This window comes from Blennius ocellaris, assembly GCF_963422515.1.
Source record: "Blennius ocellaris genome assembly, chromosome: 21".
Lineage (NCBI taxonomy): Eukaryota > Metazoa > Chordata > Actinopteri > Blenniiformes > Blenniidae > Blennius > Blennius ocellaris.
This window is the reverse complement of record NC_137670.1, coordinates 14,526,738-14,550,728: the sequence shown is the minus strand read 5'-3', so window position 1 is coordinate 14,550,728 and position 23,991 is coordinate 14,526,738. Positions and strand designations below refer to the sequence as shown.

Below are 23,991 nucleotides of genomic sequence, written 5' to 3'. Positions count from 1 at the left end.
ACACACACACACACACACACACACACACACACACACACACACACACACACACACACACACACACACACACACACACACACACACACACACACACACACACACACACACAATAGGTCATGCTCATCCTCTTCATCAGCAAAGCCACCAGTTCATCCTTATGCAATATGGAGCTCAGTGTGCATTCCACTAAAAGGGAGAATTACGCTTTGGAAAGGGAATGTAATTGGTTTGTCGACAGTATTATACAATATAGCTATGGATTAGGAATTGGGACATCCAGGACACACACACACCCACCCACACACACACACACACACACACACACACACACACACACACACACACACACACACACACACTCACACACACACACACACACACACACACACACACACACACACACACACACACACACACACACACACACACACACACACACACACACACACACACACACTGACTGAATAGATAAGGTTGGTTAATCTTGATTAGAGCAGTGTGAATGTTGAGAAATGCGGCGATCTGACAAACATCTGCCTGCCACAAAGCTGAGTGGGATAAACCGAAGTGATTATTGTGGAAATGTCAGGCGAGGTAGACAGTGATAGCAAGTGAATCGGAGGGGGATGTGACATGAGTGGGGACATGACATGAGTGCTTCACAGTCAGTTCCCTCCCTCTCTCCCTCTCTCTCTCTCTCTCTCTCTCTCTCTCCCTCCATCACACTCTCAACGACAGACTTCTTCCTTCTTCCTTTTACTTTAGTTGGGAGGAAGAAATGCCGCCTGGTTTGATGGAGAGGCTGAAATAAAGCAGCTGCCTCAAGTAGAGGTTGGTGATGTCTCAGTATAACATCTTTTTTTTTAATCTTTAGAAAATATATATCAGAGTTTATACCATCTAATATTGATATCAATTTATAGCCTAACAAGTAGGCAACATAGGTTTGAGGGATTAATTAAAATAGTTACATTATCCGCTTGCAAAGCACAAGAAGCCATCCTTAAATAGTCCTCTAACAGTCGAAAAGACGTTCAGTTTGAGTATTTAAAAAAAAGATATTAGCCACATTTAAATATTTATAAGACTCTGACTAAAATATTTTTAAATTGGAACATTTCCACCACTTTATGGGTCTGATCTAATTCATGCTTTCTCATATGAAAAATGGGTGCAAATAACATCCAGTATCATTTGCCTTCATCACTCAGAAAAGATCATGATAATCAATCACTGCAGAATGACCAATGGGATTTACAGCATTTTCTCACTGGGCTCTCCACAAGTTCTATTTGCAGACTTTATCATGTATATATTTCTACGTTGTGCCTTGCAAATATTTTGGAAGAAACTGTAAAAAAAAACCAAGAAGTTACTGTATTAATGCCACCAGCTCAAACTGATGTGTGCCAGTGTTAGTTGTGTCATAACTAAAGATTATGAGAAAGTTGGTTAAAGATTTTCTCCTCAAACCATCGATTAATCAATCATTTTTCACCACAAAGCAGTTTTCATCCACTTTTATTTCACAGAGTCGATGTTTGAAGGTTGCCAGGTTGGTCTTTTTCTTTGCAGCGCCAGTGTAAGCCCTAATGAGTAATTGCTTTCCTCTGTGAAATGTGAAGGTGCAGACATTCTGTTAACTGTGCTAAAGGGAAAAAAAAGAAAAAGGAGGGGAGGGGGGTGGAGGGGGAAAAAAAAAAATCCCCTTCCTGCCAGTGGTCTCTCTTTCTCTCTGTTCTTGTGAGATCTGGAACTGATAAGTGAGAGGCCTCTGGTAACTGAACAGGAAGGATGGAGGGCCTGGCCTCCGAGCCCCTGCCTCTGCACACATGTCCACCTCCCCTGTTCAGGCAAAACAAAGGGAGCAAAGCCCGCCACTTAACTTCACGTTTGACCAAAAACTCCAGCCTGTTAGAAGGACAATCGTCACTTGTTGGAGTGAACTCTTCTCCTGGAGAGATTTGTTTTTGGTTAAATAATAATAACAGAGCGGCATTTTAATAAATCAGACCAAGGGCAAATTAATGTTTTGAAACTGCTTCACACCGAGACACGATCACAAGTCCCCTGTTATCCTGGCTGGCATTTAGTCAAGTGGAAACACTGTAGTATTAAACAAGCACATGATGGAGCAGTTTATTGTGCCTCCCAAACACTGTCTGAGTGATGAGCTGTTAAACTGACAAGCGTGATGAGGCTGTTGTTGTCTTCACGGGTGTTTAGTGCACACCATAAGGGAGATATAGATACGGCGCGCGTCGATTATGAAAGTGGTTGAAATATGCAGAGGTTAATTAGATATGATTTGAGAGGAAGTGGGCGTCGATCGCGACGCAAATTTGGGCATATTTGTCCGGGAGAAGAAAGGGGACAGTACACCAGCTTCGCATGCAGCTGAAATCAGAACTGAAATTAGTGCAAATGTTTGCTTTTTGAAAAGAGAAATTACAGAGAGGGGGTGACTGGAAGTTTAGGGTCATACAGAATAGATCCTCCAAAATTAGAGGAAGATAAAAGGGCTCAGAGAGGAAGACGATCTGTAATTTTGGTAATGATAATCTCTTTTGGGGACAAGGACCATGTTTAGTTGGAAATAAAAGATGTAAGTACAGAGAAAAATCTGAAAAAAAAAATGCTTTTCAATGTGCTATTTAGGCTATTTATCTTACCATGGTTCATTATCACAATTTTCACTTGACATAAACTGGATACTGTCTTGGATTTTGGGCTTTTTTTTTGGTCTGATTCTGCATTTTACAGGTAACAGAGATGAACTTGTACAAAGTGAGTGGATATTTTCAGAGCAGAACCTTGTGGAGTAGTGGTGTCGAACTTATTTTCCCTGAGGGGGAAACATCCAACTGATCTCAAGTTGGCCAGACGGCGTAACTCAACTAATGACAAGTCCTGTTTTACTTTTGTTTCATGGCAAAGAAATATGACTTCATTAAAGTGAGATTTTTCTACAAAACCTGGAGGATCGTAAATTTTTTTAAAGAAAAATAGTGCAATTTCAATTTTACATGATATTTTTTTAATCATAGCTGAAAGTGTGAAATACAGTGAAGGATCCTTGATTGACCATATTCCCCTATTTGAATTTTATGCAATTAAAGATTCTTGTCTTTTTTGCTTTATGTGGCAAAACATAAAGATGTGAAACCAGTATAGAAGTGTGCCTCTTCAGACTGAAGTAAAAGCTTGCAAACCCCAGTTAATTCTTTCTCACTCTTTTTTTAAAAAATCTTCTAGGGTGTCCGGTGGTCTGGGGGAATGTATTTGACACCCTTTATGTAGAGTCAATATTTTCTTTAGTCGTCTCGGTCTTGAGTACAGTTTAAAGCCATTTTACCCCCCTCTGCAATCTATGAGAAGTGTCCTCCTACTAATATTCTATTTCTTCACAAACAGTAGCTCCAGTAATTAAAGTGCAGGGAGGCCGTAAGATTTGTTGCAATTGCAGGATGGGATCTCCAAAAGTCTCGCTTCGCTTATTACCAGCAGCTGCATGTAACAAGATTCGGTCTGCCAGAGTGTCCAAAACCGTTTTGGGAAATGCAAGAACTCACTTAACCGGATCATAATTACACAACTCGTGTAAAAGTGGCTCCAACAAACTGCACTCGAGCTTGGTGATTAAACCGGAAAGAAACGAACAACACATATTGCCGAAAAATAACTATCCAAGGGGTTTCACAGTGAGGGCTTTTGTGTCTGCGCAGCTTCATTGTTGATGTGTATCAGATTAGTGGATGAATGGTTTTCCTGAAGAATGCTCCGCGAGTAACTGGACAAGATGAGATCGCACCTCCGCAAGATGTCCTTCTTCCATTATGTCTGACTTTAATCTCTGTTCTTTAAGGGTTCCCCTCTGTGGACTATCCCTATTTTTCTAGTCTATTCAAAAAGCAGGCCTGTGAATTTCAGACAAATGTTTTCCAAGGTTGAGGCTGTGGTGGAGATGTTACGGCGTGGTATTCCCATAAGAAAAAGCAAGATAACGTGCCGGGGCGACAGCTGAATTATTAGCCCATTAGTCACAGGAGGGGAAAAAGACGTGGATGAACATGGCATCAATCAAGGAAGCATCTCTTTTTTTCGCTGATAGCCTCCCCTAACTGCCGCCCAGGAATCTTGTAAGTTCTCTCCCACTGGTGTAGGAGCTGGAGGGGCCGAGGTCAGGGAGCACAGCCGGAGCTGTCCCGGTGCTCTGTGCTGCCGCTGATGACCCGGCCGCCTGTCCTAGGAACACAGCAGCATAACACAGAGGCAGGACTCAGTGTCCCGGGCTAAAAATAGCCGCGACGTCATCGCTGCTTTCCCCATGTACGCGCATAGAAACGCTGACGAACCGTCGGCGCAGAAGCCATTTCTTCAGGTGCGATTATAACCGCCGGTACTGTGTCGGTGACATGTCAGAACAGGTTTGACTGACAGGTCGACCGCGGCGGTACAAAGAGCGTGCGCTCTCGGGACAGATGTTCTCCGCAGCCTGCTCAGATGGCCCCGGTTGACGTACACCAGGAGGAAACTGTTAAGCAACACTTGGCTCTTGAGATGAACTTCCTCGCTGTTTTGGATCCCCCTTTATGTCTCGTGTGTCTTTGTATCAGCAGTCCGCTCGGCTCCAATCGAACAAAGACAAAGGAAATGAAGAGTATTAAAGAAGACGAACTAACGCGGGCTGTCTTTGACGCTATATTAAAGCTCATATGTTTTTGACATGCCATTCGTGGTTAACGCGTCAGTTTCCTGCTCATGATGAATAGCCTGAATAAGCTCCGCTTCATGAGCCAACCAATTAATTAATGATATGCTTTAATATGTTTTAAGAATAGTTGGCATTGCGACGTTCCCGGCTTCTGAATGGTCCACCTCAGTCTCGCTACTTGAAATACGACGACATTAACCTTCCTGCTGCCTAATGTTATTATATCTTTGTCAGTGGGAGCAGTTATTGGGGTCTCTTTAAATTATTACATTTCTGTTGCAGGATATGACCAAGTGAGCTGAGCTCAGCCCCACACAGCTCCGGGTAAATGCTCCATTTGTAATATGAGTAAAGCTAATGAAATGATGACAGGAGCAGCACTGCAGGGCCTCAAATTTGCTCATTACATGATCAGACTCTCAGTCTAGTTTCCTGGTTTTATGATATATTTACGGCCGGGCGACAAATATGAGTTCAGATCCAATTTTACTGCCGTTAAAGCTCATCAAGTTCTACATGTTGGTTTTTATTCCAGTCAGCTTCAATTTACCAGGTATATTTATGTTTTCAGATATATTTAAAGGACTTTGATGACATTTCTGAATGCAGCCATGCATCAGGACGGTATAATACAAACTGCTTGGTCCAGTTTGAATGTCTGTGGTTCAGTTCGATTATAGTGGGACATGCAGGCAGACTATATGGCATAACAGACATAGGAAGGGAACCAGAGTGACGTAGCGTGTGTGTGGTGTATTTTAAGAAGAAAAAACTCAAACCCCATAGCGTTAGTCCAAAAAAAACTAAAACTGAAAACGTTTCGAGTAATGACGATGTACAGACACTTATGTGGTCATACATGGTCAAATTACTATATTACGTGGTTGCTTGTGGCCATCCACAGAACAATGGTGTTTTAAAGTGTGCCATTGTTTGTTGTGTGTGTTTTTGGAGAGGTTGAATGGATTTTGTTGCTTTTTCTTTTTCTTTCCCCCCCCCCCCCCCCGTCAGTGGCTGAGCTCCCTAAACCAGCATCTGTTGTAACTGCACGACCTTGTCTCAGTGTTCCGTTTGAAAAATAATTTATTTCCTTGAATGACATTAGAACATCGTTCTGCAAACTGTCCCAAACCTCCCAAATCGGAGCAAGTCACGCTTTTTCCGCTAGCTACTGTCCATCCAGCCACTCTCATTGTGTAGCTTTTGCTAACAGAAGGCAGCTGTTTTCAGCTGGAAAGCTGTAAAATCCTGCTGTTCACTGTCAGTGAAGGGTGATGGATAAAGTTAGCAACTGGTGTTTTACATGGAGAACCGTTTCGAAGATAAAACAAAAAAAGCGAGATAATCCCATTTTGAGTTTGATTAGAACAAGCCATGGCAAGTGAACCCACATTTTTTTGAACCCAAAGAGAGTGCCTCAGATGGTTTTTATGTCAGTATTAAAATCTGAAGTTATTACGGTTTTTTTTCCATTTGTGAGTGTGTGTCTGTGTGTGTCTGCCCTCACCCATAGTGAACTGGGATTGGCTCCAGCAACCGGCAACCCTTCACAGAATAAGGCACTATAGAGGTGAGATAGATGGAATATCGATATTATAATAGAGTCACAGAGCAGGAACGTTATCTTGGCATTACGATAAAACACATCCAGAGTCTCTCTATTGTTTGAAAATACACCAACCAGCACAGTTGTATAATTATTTTGTGTGATTCATTCACAAAGAAAGACGTGTTTTCCTCCTTGTTTTCTTTGTAAGTCTACTGCGATTTCTTCTGGCACCATAAACAGAGCCGTGTGTCAATCTCGATCCCCTTTCTTCAAATTCCTTGATTTCCCATTGATAACTCTTTATAAGAAAATTAATTTGTGTGTCTTCAAAAGTGTTGTGGTAGTTTTGACTGATCCGCTCAAACACGCAGAATGATTGTTTTACAGTGAAGGCAGGTCTTTTTTGGAGACTTGTAGGCAGACAGGCTGACAGTCATCAATTTCAGGCATGTTTGATAATTTTTGGGATGAAAGGCGATGATGAGGACGGTGATACTGATGCTAATCCCACTGAAGGAGATGATTGAGTCATCAAGGCAAAACAGCTGTCTTCCGTGCACCTACCCCCAAAGCACCCCTCCTCTCAAGGCCTCTTAATAGCTGATGATGACGGCAGCAGAGTGTAAGCGAGCGCAATTGACAGTGGAGTTTGACTTTCCTCTGGGAGGAGGGAGGAAGACCGAGTCGTGAGCGGAGGGGAGCAGGCAGCAGGGTGGCCATGAAACATTCATGCACCTGGGGACTCTTTGCATAAGGAGAGCAAGCTGAGCCTGTAATGAAGTAAAAGAGCAGAGGACTTTTAATGGCTCTGTTTGTCCTTTTATGAGATTAGCCGTAGTCTGGCTTCATATATAAACTGCATTAAAGGCCTAATTGTGTACAGTGGCATAGTGAGGACCTGTTGGCACCGCCTGCTGCAGTGCGCCGTACAGAAGGTTGTTCACTTTTGGCGTAATCTAATTGTGGTGAGCCGCAAGATAATTAGTGCCACAGGTGCGTGGCTGGTTATAGCCGAAATCTGGACTGCGGTAGGTGAGTTATTCCCGGATCGGCCACAACGGCTGACGTGACAAGGGGGCACCAAATGTGGACATCCCCAGTTGCGCCCAGTCGGAACATTTGTCCCCACCTCCCTCTAACCCGTCCCGCTCGCGGCTGCAAGCTCACGCAGGGACAGAAAAGGCGAGAGCGGAGCAGAGGAATGGGAAGATGAAGAGTTGAAGACGGCAGGAGTAATATTTAGACAGCTGCACGTGTAGTGTCGTGTATCTCTGTCACTGGAAGGAGGGGTGGGACGAGGAGGGATATTTTGGTGTCCTCAGCTCGGCCTCAGACAAACTGCGGCTGCAGTATTGATGTCACTGCTCGCTGCCGACGGCAGCCTGTAAATCACAAGTCTCCGTTATGTATAGATATACAAACACCTGCTGCCGCGGCCCCCGCCCTATATCACAGCAGTATATTATCTATCTGAGCTAAATAAACTGAGAAAACCTGTTCAAACATGCTTTCCAAGGTAATGCATTGGCGAGGCCTCGCATGAGAACTGGCTGCCCGCGTCTCCGTCTCACTACAGTAACTGTGGTTGTGTGAGACAGCCGGTCACATGTCCGCGGTCCTGTGCTCCACTGGCCCTGTGCCTTGAGGTGGTGGATGGCAGCTGACTGCTCTGATTCACTGAGAACTCAAATCACGTCGCTGTGTGCTTCACAATGGATTGACTCATGGGGAGTCGCCGCCGCACTCGTTCAGTGGCCATCTCTCCTCTGATTTACTGGAACTTTCTGTTTGACTCCTTTGTTGCCTCAGCGTTTGGATGGAAGCAGTCTCCTTCTCCATGTCTGTGTATTTTTCTGTATTGTCACACTTTTTCTTTTTTCTTTTTTGCTATTCTGGAGAGAGTGGTCACTTTCCCGCCCGCACCCCATGTGGTTCGTCTTGTCACTCTGTTATCTTGGGGAGTGTGTGCGACTGCCAGCTTACTTTACCTGACATGCCCCCACATTACCACCCGCTCAAACACACTGGCCCCCTTCCTGGCTGACTTATTTTCCTCACCGGAGCCTCATTGAAGGCTGCAGCAGTGAGGCTCATCTTATGTCAACACTAAATATTATATGTTAGCTTTTTTTGGGACAAGGACAGTGTAAACGCATAAAAAAAGAAAATGTATCTTGAGGTGTATTTTGATGGTGATTTTTTTTTTTGTTAAACGTCCTAAACCAGAAAATGACTCATGCAGTATTTAATAAATATGTTGTGATTATTTATGTGATCATTCAGTTACCACAGGAATGGTTGTAGGTATTTTAAGTGGTATTTTATAATTTTCGTGTATTCAACATTGTCATCAGGAAACATCAAACAAAACACAAAATAAAACAAACACATATTTTAAAATCTATTTTAGTCCTGCAACTTTATATGGCATCATTCAGCTCTCAGGTTGTTTAAGGTGCTTCACAACAACTTGAAACGTTAAGAATGAAAACTAAAAGCAAGCCAATAGATTGTTAAAGCACTGGCGGAAAGCCAATAAAAACTTTGTGACTTTCTCCCAAAAAAGAAAAACAAACTGAGAAAGAGATAGCAGGAGCTCCTGCAGTGAGGATGAGTAGTAACTCCTAAAGACAAGCTCAAAATGTGTATCCAGTGATACGAATAAAAACTGGAGTTTACAAAGTAACCCTTGTTTTATTGAAAGTGAGTGAACACCTCTGGTAGACATTGAGACTCCCAACTGAGAGAAACGAGTGTCACATCAGGTCAAAAGGATGAATTAAAATGAAAACAAGATTAAAAGATGTGAACAGCAAAGGCTGGTTAAAGGAATAAAAGAGTCCCACTAAAGATTTCAGGGAAAATTAAGGCTAAACATTCAAATTCTAATCTACAATTTGGTTTCATTTTTAAAACTATTTCCCCCTCTGGGCGATTCACAAATCACACGCAAAATAAAAAAAAAATCAGATTCACACTAAAAGCTTGTGAACCATGAAAAAACATTTTGTATGATGTGCTGTCTGCGGCAAAAAAAAAAAAGAGCCTTGGAAAGAATGCTCCCATTTGATTGGCCTCCGTCATGTGCTGCGTGATGTCACGGAAAACTCAATCTAGACTCTGCTTCATTTTTTTTTTCCTCTTCCCAGAACTCGTCCCAAATGACTGAGGAACATTTGCTGTTATTTTTTATTTTTTGATAATGTGTCAGTCTAATTTACTATGAGTGAGACAAAAAACGGAAGAGAAATAAGCTCTTTAATAACTGTGTATATAACTGTACTTCATTTTGACTGTGCTTCCTGCGTGTCCATTTGATCACCGCAGGGTAGCTGGTTGCGTTTGTGCTCCACTGTGCCTGGTGACAGCATGCAGAATCATAACATTAAATCTCTGCCCGCGGTCACTCTCCATCCCCTATCACATAATAACATGTGCAACACCCGCGCAGCAGCCGCTAATTGCTGCTGGATATTACAGCGAGGTCTCTTAAGACACTGACCTTGCTTTAGCCAATCATCACAGAGCGCGTTACCAGGGTGAGCTCTGATCACAAGAGTCCCTGCAGCATGAACGGGAGGAATTAATTATTCAGACTGGCTGCGCGCACCTTTTCGCTGGACACCACGTTTAATGACATCTATAATGGCATCTATGTAAGAGATTAATAATGATGTGAGGCTATCAAAGCAGAACAAAATGCACAAAAGACCAGCCAGACAGCTCGCTGCATGCCAGGTACAAACACAAAGAGCGGGTTTATGGCAGCATCCAATGTTTTTTTTTTTTTTTTTTTTTTTTAATCTCAATATCATTACCTAATGCCTCTCTCTTTTTTTTCTGTGCAGTCCAGAATATTTAGTTCTACTCTGATGTCCGACTCTAAATATTTATTATACTAGGAAATGAAGAGTCCCTAGATTAGATCCGCTCCTAACAATATTTACTTCTCTGCTCATACTGTTTAGCCTTTACAAGTTCGAGGGAAAGGTCTTATAGTAAGTGAGTGGTCTGCTTTACTGTGACCTTTAACAAGACAGGACAGATCTTTAAATTAAGTAAAACAACTTTTGTGTGAGCTCATGTGGGTTGTTTCTGTTTTAGTCCTTGATTTTTCAAGTCCTTTACCACAACTAGACTATAAAAGTACATTTGGGTTACATTAAATGTTAAAATTAGCATATAATACTGAAATATTGAAGGTGTTGAGGTAGTATCTTTATAGATTATTTGAGGGTGAGATTTTTACGACGTGACGGGGGTATACCCTGCCTCTGGTCCATGTAGTCACACTTCTGCTGAATTATTTTTAAACCACAGGAGCGGATAAAGTGTATCTCGCCTTAATAATGTTTGAATCTACTTTAGCAGCAGTCGAAACTAGATGGTCAATCGAATCTCTTCTGAAATTTAAGTAAAACAGAGCTGACAACTTTCATGCAACTTAGCCCTTCGTCCTTTCTAGTATAATGTGGTATTAGAAAAGGAAGAAAAAATGGGGAAAGATGTGGCTGAAGTAAATAATTAGAACATAAAAACAAAAATGGTGAAATCTTAATTTATGTGGAACGACTCGAAGTAGGTAAACTAAGGGCGTTTGTGGTGTTTTGAAAAGCATGAAGCAGAGGTTTTATGGATTTTTATGGAAAACAAAAACAGCACGACTATTTGATTGTGTTTTCCATTTCTGTCATTAAGTTAACACTGTTAGATTGTAAGAAACAGGATGAAACATACAAATTACCAAATAATTCTCTATCGCTTTCCATATTGGAGGAGTTAAATCTAATGCATCGTACATGCTTTCCCTCATGTCTTTGGATGAATGCAGGACTTCTTATATTTCCACAATAGGAGTGTTCTTAACAGCTACTTGGTTCTGTGAAGAATAAAAGAAGTCCTGAAAGAAACAACATCATAGCTTTAGCAAACCCGTTACACTTGTGATTTTGTATGTGACTTATTATAATTTTGCTATATTTGAATTGTAATTTCTTGATTTATATTATATAAACAGCCTTGCTCCGGGTTTTGTCACAAGTTTCACTCTGGCTTTATTGATGTATTAAGATTCTCATAGTGAAAGAGAAACTGTACTGCAGCTCTCACAGCCACTGTGTGGATTTGGTGTAAATAATGCTGAGCAGCAGCAAGGTTACTGACTCTAGTTGCATCTGCATTATGCTAATGTGATGAGAACAGGAAGCCAATAGAGGCTAGTTGTTGCCGGATCGCTACGGGGACAGGAGCGCAGGAGTCATCATGCAAATTATCAGGATGGCTGATTGTTCAAAAACAAAAGTTTAGCGAGCGATAAGCAGCCAAACCGGACCTCACCTCCAGTGAGCCGGCCAGATTTCGATGCCGAGTTCAGCTTTGATATTTCTTCATTTATAACCAAATGTTCTTATTGCTCGGCCCGGAGCAAACATGCAAACAATCTGTCCTGTGTGTTTCCAGTCACATGGGTCTGAAGTGCTGGAGAGTCGAGAGACAGAGTCTGTCCTGGTATTTCCTGAGGCTTCCTAAACACGCACACACACACACACACACACACACACACACACACACACACACACACACACACACACACACACACACACACACACACACACACACACACACACACACACACACACACACACACACACACACACACACACACACACACACACACACACACACACACACACACACGCACACAGTCATTTCCCTTGTCTTTTTCTTTTTCTTTTTTTTCCCTTTGTGACACACAGAGGCACTCACCACATAAATGAACAGTCAACAATGATAATATTGAAGTATAAAAGCAAAGGAACAAAACATGCTACATTGTCTACTCAATGGTTCCCGTTTACAAACGCCGCAGCAAGTCACTGCAACTTCCTTCCACCTTAAACTCGTTTTTACGCCACATGCCTTTCCTGTGGGATTTGACCCAGGTTCCTCACACACACAAGGTCAAGTCTTGACTTTATGTGTGTAAATCCGAGTGTGTTTGTCTGCTTTAGCAACACTTAATGACAGTTATTCATCGTTTGTCCCACTGTCGAAATCAACACTGTTCACAGCAGTATGGAGTGAAAGCTATATATTTTTAAGGCATTTAGTTTTGCAATATTGACAAAGTTGATTGTATTTCTTCCCCCTCAACCGTGATCTCCCAACAGTCCCTCCTGCGGCGCCATTTAGGTCCCAGTTTTTTGGGGGATTACTGCTTGTGGGTGACTTTAAAATAACTGTCAATGCATTATTTAGTGCATATTAAAACTTTCCTATGTCTTTTATTTTTGTTATTGTTGCAACAGCAACGGCAAGAGACTGTAGCAATCTCCTACCAACCTGTGGTTACGTTCAGCCTAAAATAAACAAGAAGGAAGCGTGACTTTATGCTGCACTTCTCTTTTTGATTATATACTGTGTGTTCAGGATTCATACTGGGCAACCTTAAGTTGTTCGCACAAACGCAGACAGCACCTTACTCCAGTTTTTATGCTTTCAGATCACTCAAAAGCAGATTTTTACTAATTATTGCACCAAAGTCACGAAAGCCATTATTGGATATTTGTGAGCTTTTGCAATTATTGCGTTGGTCCCTGCTAATGTAAGTCCATGCATTAAATCATGATTCAATTTAACCATTGGATGAGTGCGTGCGTGCGTGCGTGCGTGCTGTTTCATGTAATAGATTTGGAGTGTTAAAGTGCAGGGTTCAATGAATACTCTAATCAAAAGCTTTGAGGCTGCTTCTAACTCATAAAGAATGATTTAATGCGACTCAGAGACTTTGTCGGAGCCCAGTTTTGTGTTGCTAATGTACACACTGTAATTGCAGATTTTCGGATCTGACGCCGAAAAATGAGATAAACTGAACACGTGAGCTGCCAGGCCATGTTTCAACCTCCAGATGCATTAAGTGCTGTCAGTATTTCAAGCCGCTAATCTGCTTTTTTTTTTTTTTTTTACCCATTTAGTTGCCATCTAACACAATTTCATGGTGTTGATACAGAATCTAAAAATTCAATAGCCAAACATGTATGCTGGGATTATAAATTGGAGTCTCTGTGGGGGATGTAGGTCAACTGAAAGACTATTTCCCCAAATATTGTAATCCCCATTTGTTCTGCTTTTTCACCAGTAACACAGCTTTGAGGTCTTTGTGTGTTGACACTGCCCTGGGCCGGACACTGCTTCCTCATGCTCTTGTTTTCAATTCTCTATTCATGCATCAGATTAGTTTTTTTTTTTCTTGTGGAAATAATTGTTAAGTGTGTCATTTTACCTTCCCTTTATCACGTAAATCTGGACAAATGCCTGAAAAAAAAAGAAGAAAATCTGCATATCTTTACTCTCTATGTCTGCTTCTCTACAGGGCTGAGCCAAAGAAGGTTGTATTTATGGTTGAACTGGGGAACGGGGTCAGCAGGATACACTCATTTAACCTTTGAGGAGAGCAGCGAGGCAGAGAAGGAAGTCATTCATTCAGTCTGTAGTGATAAAGCCTCAGTGAATAGTTAACTCCGTCTCCCTTCTCATTGATAAAAAAAGGAGAAAAAAAAAAGAAGAAGCAGATTTCACCATCACTTTCCCAAACGGTTTCCTCGCATTTGGTGTATCACCGCTTGTACTCAGCCAAACTAATTCTGTGCCTGTTCCTCTGGGCTCCAGGAATAGTTTTGTGAATCCATGCATGAAAAGGAAAAATTGATTTGTTTATATATCATTTCGGGATAATGGGTTTTTGCCATGATTCAGTGACAAACCCTGATGTACCTTGTAGGAAGAGGAAGGGGGGTGGGGGAGGCATTACTCCACTCACTGGCATGTTCGTGTTCTGTTCCTGTGTTGTCTAAACCTGATAACAAGTATGGCACAAGACAAGGCTGCCCATTGTGGAAAGAGCTTTTTCCCCAAAAGTCATTATGCTGGATCAATGCTCCCCAGAGAAATGGCCGCCGACGAACATGGCGGACTGTGTCAAAGTATGAAACAGCCCCGAGGCTTCGTCTACTTCTTGATGGTTTACCAGCACACATCTGCAGTTGTGTTGAGGTTTTCTTCGGCACTTGCAGAATTCAGTTTCAATACAAAGCACCGAAACATCAAGGATAATATCCGTTTGGATCCTTTCGTGAACATCGATGGGGTTAATATATCAGCCATTATAGTGTAATGTGATTCAATACATCATTAAGCCTTGATAAACTAATACTACAGAACACTTGTCGTTCTTTTCCTGTGCTGCTTTGATTCAATTTGTCAAGATGAAAAGCATTTCTTTATTTTTAAGGTTAATTTATTGATTTATCGCTGCCAGACAGATTAAAAAATCGTGAATTAATTTTAATTACTTGACTATATTCACATTACATTTCTTCCTTTTTCCCTTTCTGGAAAACTGCTAAAATTGTGAGATCACTCATCTTCTACTTTGGGTCGTTTCCTCGTTCTGCATTCAGTGACTTTCGCTTTGTAGGCAAACGTGAGAACCGCCCACTGTGTTTCACGAGTGTGTTTACCAGAAATATGTACATTTATGGAATTAAATATGGCTTGGATGTTGTTTTAAAGGATCTTTAGGGGTACATGTGTTTAAGGTTTGGGGAAATTTTCAGTTTCCACTTGTTTAAGCTGTAATAACACTTGCAGCCTGTGTAACTGTTTGCACAAATGATGTTTAAGGTCAAACTAAAACCTGTCTTGCACATTAGAGAGTAGCATAAGTTATTAACCGTGATGCTTTGACTGTTGCTCATTACATGTAATGTTTTTCATTACATTTATTTGGTTCCTCTTTTGTGGATTTGTTATCATTGATGGCCCTACAGCCAGGGAATGAATTATTCTAATATGTATGTCTTATTCTGCTGTTGCTGGGGCGAAAAAAAACTACAAAAAAACTCCACACAAATTATTTGCGTTAAAGTTTTCACCAGCAATAAGTGAAAATTAATCCATTCCATCATTGAATCTGTATTCCCACAACTTCCTGTCATGATTCTCGGGAGCGATTTAGTCTGAGCCACAATAAAAAATTAGTTTTCACGGTGATTCCAGCTTCCTTAAGCAAGCAACCCGGAAAGAAACAGCTCACAGTGAGGCTTGTGGCCCTGGAAATCTCCACATGGTCATTATAAAAGCTAAGGAAGTCAAAACCATTTAACTGAGACTGTAAGTCTTGTTAGAAATCCCTCTAGATTAGAAGTCATGCTGCTCCCGCTGAAGCTTCATTCAGCATTAGTTCAATGTAAAAGACACTTTGCACAGAGGCATTAGAAACAGTTAGAGCCGTGTGAGCAGAGTTTAGAGAAGAAAAATCTGCACCTTTTCTTTTTTTTTTTTGGAGTCAGTTTGTTTTGTGTTATCTGACAGGAGTGACCCTTTTAGAGAGCTCTGTGACATAGAAAATAAAACTGAAGGCAGATGTGATCTAGCATCCTGCGTTCGTTAAATCATGGCTGTGGGTCTGTCTTTGTCATCAGCCTGCGGCCCGTCTGGGGCGGATCCGCATGACAGCAGCATGTGTACGTATGGACAGCTCATTTACTCTCTGTCTTCTCTGCCTCGTGTTGAATGCCCATACCCACAGGTCAAACAACAGCTCATTTAAAAAATATGCAGTCAGGAGTTACATCCAGGGGAGAATTGTTTATTTCCTTTTTTTTCTTTCTTTCTTTTTTTTTTTAAAGAGGACAGCGTTGAGTTCTCTGAAAAGTGTCCCTCCATCTGTCTGCATGACTGCATGGTGCATGGAGCTGTGTGGTGGTGGATCTGCTCCAGGGGGGTGTAGGCGAGTTGGGGGTGGGGAGGGGTGGGGGGTTGTTTCTGTAAATAGCCCACCCTGCATTAAGAACTGGCATGCTGGGGCTGCGCTGTGTGCAGTCCTGACCTCGACGAGCATGCCGCCACTCACATTTCCTCGGTGCAGGGAGGCTATGGAAGTGAGCGCCGACTGCTCCTCCACTTTATCCAGGTCAGATCTGAACTACTCTCACTAGTAAAGCACTGGCGCCCGTGACCCCGGTGCCCTTCCTCGCTGCCAGCCAGTGTCAGAATAACACGAGTGGCTCTGCGCTGGGCCTCCACTGCTCTGCCTGCTGTTATGAAATCATGCTGCCCTCGTTTGGGTCTCGGAAAAACCGACACTCGGAGAAATTCTCGGATCACAACAAAGCGCCGGCTCGATTTGATTTCCGTCTTTCTCCACATTAAGCTGTTAAAAGAGAGTTTGCCTTGCAGCGTATGCACGGTGTGTGTGTGTGCGTGTGTGTGTGTGTGTGTGCGCGTGCGTGTGCGTGCGCGTGCGTGTGTGCACACGCTTGGAAGTAGGTCATTGATTTGGAACTTGGACACTGATTATGTGCTGGCCTAGAAATGGGCTATAATCGGTGTCTCATACCAAAACAGCTTTTCATAAGTGGCAGTTATTTCAAGGTCAGGAAACAGTTGCGTCACATTGCCACACATACTGTCAGATTTTGTTTATCTCATTCTCCCTTTAAACAGATTGTTATTTCCAGAATCCGTTCGATTTTGTACGATGGCTCATTTTTAGGATACAATGCTACAGAAGAGGGGGCTGGTCTGACGCTCATCTCTGTTTCCAGAGACGAGAATGTACAAAATCTGCAGGCATGCCCTGTTCTGTCCTTGATGAGGGTATGATGTACTCGCTCGGATGCCATTTCAACCAATAATGTAAATATTCGTGGTCTTTGAACAAGCCAAGACGTGATCTAATCTGCTTCTGACATAAAGTCTCCCGCGAACGTATTTTTTTTTTTTTAAAGAGTTTTTTTTTTCTTTATGACCACGTTGAAGTAAGTCTTGCACTCAAAGCTGGGAATTAACTGTCAGCTAACATCATCACAACTCCCCGTCTCTGTGTCTCTCCTCGTAGCTCCAAGCCAACGCTGTATTCATTTCTGCAGTGGATTTTCCCGAAACGCCCTCAGGACCAGGCCGTGATATTGTTTTGTAAATGCAACTCAATATAGATTTAGCTCTACTTAAAGTACAAGCTGATATTTTGCTTGAAGAGTGACTTGTTGGGGGTCAAAGGGGCATGTCTGTGCACTTTGTGTTGTCTGTGAGAGTCAAAAACAAACATCGGGAGTGAGGGCTCTCTTTTTTTTTCAAAGTGGCTGCAGTCCCCGATGTGCGCTTGCACACTTAAGGGAGCGTCTTTTTCTATTAGTGCCAGGAAGAACGCAAAGGAACAAATCTGATTTTGCATATCGTGTCAAGTTTGCATGAGGGCAGCGCCATAGTCGCTCATCCTCCCCTCCAGGTGTCCCACATGTGTAAGAAAGAAACAGACACACACACACACAAAAACAAATGCTAGTACATCTGCAGCATCTGTAAATGGGCCCTCGCCGTTTTCGCATTTGTTTAGGCAGAGAGGCAGCGACCGACAAGCGGGCACAGACAAAATCCTATCAAAAAGTGACATCAGTGGCAACAGCTGCAGGCTGTGGCACTGGGAGCAGAGGAGGAGAGAGAGAGAGAGAGAGAGAGAGAGAGAGTTAGAGAGAGAACAATTGACCAGAAGCGACACGGGAAAGAGAGGTGACCTGATTGCTCAGCTGGCCAAAAGCACGGGAAGGAAGCAGCAGGAAAGGCTGGTCCCTTCAGTCTGGCCTGGCTCTCTGCTGCTTCTGGTGGGTCCCTCTGTGGCCTTCCTCTCCCCCTGCACCCCCCCCCACCCCACCCACCCAACCTCCTTCCCGCACTGCTGCCTGTCACGGCTCACTACATCGGAACAAAATGATCAGCTCTCACCTCCTCATGAACACGGGTCATCATGGTAGCCATGCTGAGGCTGGGCCCTTTGTATTAGATAGGGATCACTGATATGTGGGAGGAGGAGCGAGAGGAGGAGGAGGAGGAGGAGGAGGTGGCGGAGGACAAGCGGCTGCAGACGAGTGGAGAAGTCAATATTGTTTTGGTTTTTAAAGCGCACATATGGAAGGGTGTTTAATTTTTATTATTCTATTTATTAGCGATGGCCTTGAGGTTACCAATTTTGTGATACTATTAGTTTCATCCCGCCGCTCTCGAGGAATTATTGAGTGTGTGCGTGCGTTTATGATTCCTCTCCCCTACAAGGAAGTGCATCAAGCGCTTCTTTCACAATTCCTGTAGCTCACAATGTGATTAATTCTAATCGCAATCATCGTAATAGCTTTTCAGATCAAATACCCAGGAGCAGTCTTAACAAAATAATCCATTCCTCTGAAAAACAAACACCCAAACTGTCTCTCTCTCTCTCTCTCTCTCTCTCTCTCTCTCTCTGTCAGTTGGTTTGGGGGGTGGTAAGTGGCGATGGAGTGGTGGGGTCGGGAGACATCAGAAAACAGAAGGACCTGCACATTTGCATACCTTTTTAGCATGTGGCTGAGGGAGCCTTTATTAAATTCACCCCCCCGACACCCACCCACCCAATGGGTGGGCCTAACCGTGGGGGGAGGGGGCACAAGCGCTCACAGGGAGCGGAAAAGAAGGGGTGGTCTCGTCTTGGAGACAGGAGGCACCATCTGAGCCAGCAGACAAATAATGTTTCCAGACACGAGAACAAGGTGGCAGCAGCGGCCAGCCGTTTTTTTTTTTTTTTTTCTTTTTTTCTTTTCTCTCCAGCCCCCAACTAACCCCCTACCCTCCTCTTCATCCGGGTGTGGGCTTTGGAAGGGGTGGGAGGGAGCTCTCATTAAAAAACAAATATTAGCCAGAAGAGAACCATCTCTTTAGCCTCAAATTAATAGTGCCGAGATGATTAGTCAGTTAATCAATTACATAGATTGTTAATCTGCAACAATTCTGTTAATCACTCGATTCTTTAAGTACAAGGGCGCAGCTTGTTAAACATGGGAATTAGACCCCGTTCTTTCTCAAATGTTTGCAAATTGAATATACGGCAGTGTTTTGCTGCATTTTCACTGAAGCGTCATTGACGTTACGCGAGGTCAGGGGTCTGCATGCAGCTTCTCTGCATTTTTGTGACTCATGTCGCTTTCAAAACTTATATAGAGATTGCTTTTTTTTAGGGTTTTATTTATTTTGTTTGTTTGTTTTGTTTTGTTGTTCAGCTGCTACTGTTTTTTTGTGAGATATTCTCAAAAAATCTTACATCAATCATTGATAGTCATCCTCATCAGTTTGCTACTTCATAAACAAAATGTTTGTGTTTTAAAGTTTAATGGTGGCTTGGATCTACTCGTAATGATTACAGGATTGTAGAAAAACCTCAAATGTTACAATTGTTTGGAGCCTTGTCATGCACAACAAACGGCTTCATTTTAGTCTACAGTTTCGTTTGTCTTCATATTCAATTTTGACATTTAAAAATGTTGCAGAAATGATGAGTGCGAATTGAGGGAAAATTGCTCCCTTTTAGCAGAGCTTCGGTTTGTTGATTCCACTGTAAGAAAACCCCCTATTAGCAAGTGATCCGATGAAAGCACAGAGGTGCTTTGTGTTTGTGTACACCTGTGTGTGTGTGTGTGTGTGTGTGTGTGTGTGTGTGTGTGTGTGTGTGTGTGTGTGTGTGTGTGTGTGTGTGTGTGTGTGTGTGTGTGTGCGCGTGTGCGTGTGTAATGTATCTACAGTGAAGTGGGGCAAGCCCAGCAAGCTGCAACTGTGCTGGAGCAAGCCGAGGCATCTCGTGCGTCTCTCACCGACGAGGTTGAGATAATGAACCAGCGCGGTGAAGTGAGTTTCTTCCCTCCACAAAAGAGGGCGACGAGCCGTTAGCACGCTGTGCTAGTTAGCCCATTAGCGTCCGTAATGAGCCGTTTCATAAACAACCCTGGTGGACGGCACGGTGGCAAAATTATGGGTTATCCAAAAAGCTATTATCAGGGATGTCGCTTCTCTTCTCGCTTTTTGACAACAGTCCTGTGCTTGCTGATTTAAGGAATAACCTTTAAATATTCATAATGTTTTAATACTATGATATGCTGACAAGAAAAAACTATTCTCAAGCATAAAAACCTGCAACTAGCATGTAGAAAATGCAGGTTCATAATACAGAAGCGACTATTATTCCGAGTTTTCTGCAGCCAGCTTTATAAATATGTGGTTTCCTGCCATGTAGCATTCCTCATTACAGTATAATCCTCCTTTAATCACAGTTTTTTTTAACTGCACCAACAACATTGACAGTGTAACGTGCCCAAAATGATAATATGAAGTGACACAATCCAGACCCATCATTTCTCACCTGCCTGTTCAGCCTTACAGGTCGTAAATACTGAAACAATGCAATCGACATTCTCAGAACAAGAATCTCTTCACAGAATAATCTCCTGCCATTATGAGCTGTATAATTACATGTTATATAATATGTTTTCTGTTGGAAGACTTGTTGAGTGATCGCTTGCTGGCTTGGATGTGATCCAGGAGTTTAATTTTCAAGCTTGCCGGCCGTGAAACGCCGACGAGGTAAATACGCGCCTTGTTCTTCGTCGTGAAGTAGACTCAATGTTAGCGTTGATTGAATTTTTCGAATACTTAAGTAATGAGCTGTACCAATTCAATAATTTCCCGCTTGTTTATCTGTGTACAACGCATCAGGGAAACCTGTTTTAGTTTAACTAGTAGCTTGTGACAGGGGTTTGTGAATGAAAACATTTTACATTTATTGTGCTTCATTAAGGTATTCTCCCATCTGTAATAAACTGAGGAGGCGCATGACCATTACTGGGAGCAGCATTCACAACACTTGTGCTTACCGAAAAATACCCTCACTCTTTGCTGTTTTTGTAAGCCCCACCTTAACATTTGGCACACCCAAGGCAAGGGGGATGGGAGAGCGAGTATGTGAAGTGAAGAAATATCACAGATGTTAGTCTGCATGAACTCCTTCCCCTTTACAGCCTTCCTGCTCAATCTGGCCTCTTTAGCCCCCCCCCGTCCCTCCCTCCCTCTCGCTCTCCCTCCACAAAAGACAAATGACTTCTTCTAACCTAATTTCACTTGCAGCATGCGAGGGTCTGCCTCGACGCCTGCCGGTCCGGTCAGCGCAGCTGAAGTGGACACTGTGCAGATTCCACCTACTTTAGAGCGCTCTTCTACTGACTAACCCCAACTCTTGACTTCAAGAGGGTTTACCACCGCAAAACTCTTTAAACAAATCAGCATTTTTCTCACTTTAACTCGTTTTTTTTTTTTTGTAGCTCTGTGCGCTCGTCTCCATCCATGCATGAGAAAGCGCTTTGCAACAAATGCTGCAGGGCCAGTTGTCTGTTTGAAGAGCACAACGGAAACAGTAGAGTTAGACTTTCAATCACTGCTGCAACCGTGGACACTGTCTACGTGTGTGTGTATGTCTGTGTATGTGTGTGTGTGTGTGTGTGTGTGTGTGTGTGTGTGTGTGTGTGTGTGTGTGTGTGTGTGTGTGTGTGTGTGTGTGTGTGTGTGTGTGTGTGTGTGTGTGTGTGTGTGGGCTGTTACTGCAACAGACGTCACAGTTGTGTGACACACCAAACCTGGCCCGGTGGTTGCGGCGGTGTTGGTGGGGCTGTCACTCACCCGACTGCTCACGGGGTCAACTTGCATTGTCATGTGAAGTGTAATCTTACATGTGTTAAATACAGAAAGAAAGAAAAACCAACCTCACGACAGTCCGCTGCCGCGCTCGCTCAGATGTTCCTCGCCGATAGAGGGGCAGGAAATGGCGCATTGTCTTTGATTATTTGGCCTTTCTGTATTTCCCCGGGGACGCGTTGCTGCTTCAAGCCTGGCAGAGTCTTTGCCATAACTAGCGGGGACCTTTGATTGGTTCCTGATGTGTGGAGAGCACTTGTATCTCAGGGGTCCAAAGCAATTTATCCGGAGGATATTAAATGACCTAATGGCCGTAGTATTTGCACAGAACCCACCTGAAGGAATCTCCATGTGTTTGTAAGGTGCTGAGATGTCTAGCCACTGTTCTGTCCGGGCTGTCTACAACAGTGAGCTGTGAAGACACACAAATTTGTCGCTGGGGCTGGCGGGAGTTCATTTTATTTTCACCGCAAATTCAATGAGAACACACTAAAGTGGTTTCTTGAGCCCTCGTACAAGCACGGATGAGTTGGGAGCCTGTGCAATTTTGTACTCAGGATGTAGTAGAGGCCTGTGAACTGTCGTAGTAAAACCTGTGTTGCATTGACACTGGGCTCTCCCTCTCTCTCTCCCCTCTCTCTCTTTCCCCCAACAGGAACTGGCTAATTTCCTGAACTTGATATAGCATTCGGTTGACACAGAGGGAAACATCTGAGACAGGGGATCTCGGAGAATCCTCCTCTTTAAAAAGCTTAATGAGTGTTCAAATCTTTGGGTCAATGCTTTTTAACGTCTTACAGGTGGAGCAGGAGATTTTTTTTTCTTTCTTCTTCTTCTTCTCTCTCCAGCTTTGGAGGCTCCTTTAAAGGAAAAGCCAGCAGCCAGGAAATGAAAGCGGAAGAGCATGTTTTTTGATTTCTCAGCCGCCCCACACTCAGTTGTTGCCTCATTCAGAGTGTTGTTCATAAATTGAAAAGGCACGTGTGCCGACCTTCAGCGTTTAGTTTGCAACAACCACTTCAAAAGAGTGGGACGCTTATCTAACCTCGCTCTCCATCCGTGGACAGTGAGAGGATCTGTTTCTTTAGGCTTAATAGTTCTCAGTGTTAAGGTTCGTGACCTGTGCTGGAGGGTCTTCTCCCCGGTCAGTGGCCGGTTGGCAACGTGAGCCTTTCTCCTTATGGCCTGACCTTTCCCCCCCCACTTTTTCCACCTCACCCACTCACCTTTCTCTTTCCTGATGGCCGTACAAAGTGGCTCGCACGGCGAGCTTCCTCCATTGATTTAGATGAACCATCGACCACGCTGGTTGCTCTCATCCACGCAGCGCTGCTTCTTTAAACAGACCGGGTTGCTTTGAATTTGCTTTCAAACTGTCGTGTCGGTGCAATGAAAAAAAAAAAATAGAAGAAGGAATAATTTCCAGACAAAGCACTTGTCTGCCTGTGTACAGCTCAAGCATTAAACTTGTGCAGAGTATTACTTGAGCCTATTGATTGGAGTCCTCTGCCATAGAGAGGGCAGTGTGCAAAATCAATGCGTTATTTTCTCTTAGGCTAGCCTTCTTGGTGCTTGATTTTTTTTTTTCCCCCAGTGAAAATGAGAGGAAAACAAGTGAGCAAATCATTTACTTCTACGGTGTTCCATCTTTTCTGTTGACTTTTGTGACTCATTTCAGCAAATTCGGCATTGTTTCCTGTCATTTTTGTGGCCCACACATTTTTGGCACTCCTTATCTCTGTCACATTTACCAGCATGAATCCACCTCTTTATAGTGGTGGGTGGGTGATGTCATGCTTGTTTGTACCGTGGTACTACAGTGAGGGTGTGTGTGTGTGTGTGTGTGTGCCTGTGCGTGCGTGCGTGTGTGTGTGTGTGTGTGTGTGTGTGTGTGTGTGTGTGTGTGTGTGTGTGTGTGTGTGTGTGTGTGTGTGTGTGTGTGTGTGTGTGTGTGTGTGTGTGTGTGTGTGTGTGTGTGTGTGATCGCCATCCTGGGGAATTCACAGTGGAGGGTTTGTTCATCCAACTTTATTAAATTTTTTATTCCGGTCTCATGGTGACCACATGATTAATTGATTATTCCGTTTTCTTTGGCTGATTCTGTACTCTTGTCTTCTGATGCCATGTCCAGAGTTAGTTTATGAAGGTCCGAAAAGAAACAAGCAGTGTGTAGTTTTGAAAG

The 23,991-nt window shown here is 43.1% G+C and overlaps 1 protein-coding gene across 2 annotated transcripts in view; it reads left to right on the top strand.

The window, feature by feature from the left end:
- LOC308145614 (zinc finger MIZ domain-containing protein 1-like) overlaps positions 1-23,991 on the top strand; it is a 114,159-nt gene that overhangs the window by 32,127 nt on the left and 58,041 nt on the right. The window contains exon 1 of one of the 2 annotated variants that reach the window (XM_080517082.1): positions 785-831. The exons of the other annotated variant lie outside the window; for it this stretch is intronic. The gene's annotated coding sequence lies outside the window, so the exon portion shown is untranslated. Of the gene's footprint in view, positions 1-784; positions 832-23,991 lie in introns of those variants that run through there. 2 annotated transcript variants of the gene reach the window in all.